This window comes from Eutrema salsugineum, unplaced genomic scaffold (genome assembly GCF_000478725.1).
Source record: "Eutrema salsugineum unplaced genomic scaffold, Eutsalg1_0 scaffold_12, whole genome shotgun sequence".
NCBI classification, from domain to species: Eukaryota; Viridiplantae; Streptophyta; class Magnoliopsida; order Brassicales; family Brassicaceae; genus Eutrema; species Eutrema salsugineum.
In genome coordinates this window covers 6073890-6075632 of record NW_006256895.1, presented here as the reverse complement: position 1 = coordinate 6075632, position 1743 = coordinate 6073890, and the positions used below count along the sequence as shown (strand labels likewise).

At 42.2% G+C, this 1743-nt stretch overlaps 1 non-coding gene across 1 annotated transcript; it reads left to right on the top strand.

The window, feature by feature from the left end:
• Positions 1–1060: 1060 nt before the first annotated feature.
• Positions 1061–1167, top strand: LOC112089423. The gene has a single exon (XR_002901061.1). It is a non-coding gene; the product is annotated as a small nucleolar RNA R71 (small nucleolar RNA).
• Positions 1168–1743: the final 576 nt, after the last annotated feature.

Below are 1743 nucleotides of genomic sequence, written 5' to 3'. Positions count from 1 at the left end.
TGGATTACCTAGCTTGGTAATTGATTTGGGTTTCGCCCTTGTTGAACCAGTGCTAGAGACTCCATCAGATATCCTTCCTTGAACCATTCTCTGATCCTTTCTTTCAGTAATCTCAGAATCATTCTTTCTCATATAAAAAGAAGCTGCCTCCCCACCATCTTTCTCAATGTCCTCATTGAGATCACAGAACAGGAAGTCAAACTCATCTATGATGGCGTCCTCATCATCTTTTGTCATGAATTTTTCACTTGAGACATTGCCATGGAGAAGATCCTCAATTTCTTGGACAGCAGCATGATTCTCAGCATTTGAGAGGATGACATTGCAGTATTCTGTTTGATGTGCAACTGATGTCCCTGGTAAAGATCTTTGAGCTTGAGAACTGCAGTGGCCCTTGTTGTTCTCTAGAGTCTTGACTTTGGAAGCCAAGGTGGAAAGTTGAGTTAGAAGATCAGAATAAGTGCAATCCACCTTGTTGTTAATCTCTGCCATTTTCTTGTTGAAGTCCATGGCACCATTTGCTTGACCTTAGAGGATTTGCTGGAGCATGTTCTGCACTTCTTGATCCTTATTCTCTGAGTTCTGTTGGAGACTTTGTTGTTGGGGAGATAAAAAACCTTGTTGTTGAGTGTTTTGAGGATAGAAGTTCTGGTTTGGGGGATTCTTGTAGTAGGTAAAGCCCTTTTGGTAACCTTGTTGGCCACCTACAAAGTTCACCTCAGCTGTGATGTCTTCCCTTTGAAATGTGTCTTGAAACACATGATTCACATCTCTAACAAAGTTGGCTGACTGATGAGAAGCTAAGACAAGTGTGTCTAGCTTCTCATTGAGAGACTTGATGTCTTTCCTTGTCCTTTCCTCTTCAGCACTCACAGCTCCTCTTGAATTCCTTTCAAAGTCTGATCCATAAAGTTCATCACTTTGAGCTACATTCTCCACTAGGGTCATGGCGTCATTGACTTCCTTGGTCATAAAATTACCATTTGAAGCTGTGTCCAAGAGGATTCTGACCTTTGGTAAAGCACCTCTGTAGAAGGTACTTAGCAGCTGACAATCTGAGAATCCATGGTGAGGGCATTGCATGGTATACCCTCTAAATCTTTCCCAAGCCTCACAAAATGATTCATGGTTCTTCTGAATGAAACTTGAGATTTCATTTCTTAACCTTGCTGTTCTTGATGAAGAGAAGAACTTGGTTAGAAATGCTCTTTTGCATTGCTCCCATGTTGTGACTGATCCTTGAGGTAGAGACTTTTCCCACTGATGAGCTTTGTCTCCTAGAGAAAAAGGGAACAGCCTCAACTTGAAACTGTCCTCACTCACTCCATTCATCTTAGTTAGATCACAAACTCTATCAAAGTTGTCAATGTGATCTAGTGGGTCTTCTACTGCCAAGCCATGGAACCTGTTTGATTGCACCATGTTGATCAAGCCAGACTTGATCTCAAAATCGTTTTCAGGTGTTGGAGCTTGAATCCCATGTCTTTGACCTTGAGCATTGGCCTCATCACTAGCTCCCACAACTTGTCTTGGACGTGGAGGTGGTGGGTCTTGCTGATTCTGGTGGTTTCCATTACCACCATGAGCCTGTTGCCCTTGATCCATACCCAACCTCTCAATGTGCTCAGCTCTTTCTCGTTGTCTTCTTTCTTCACTTCTGGTGTTCATACACCTGAAAACAAAGACAACACTTGAAAGGTAATCAGTAAAACAAAAGAAAATGACTTGATCTCAAGAAGATCC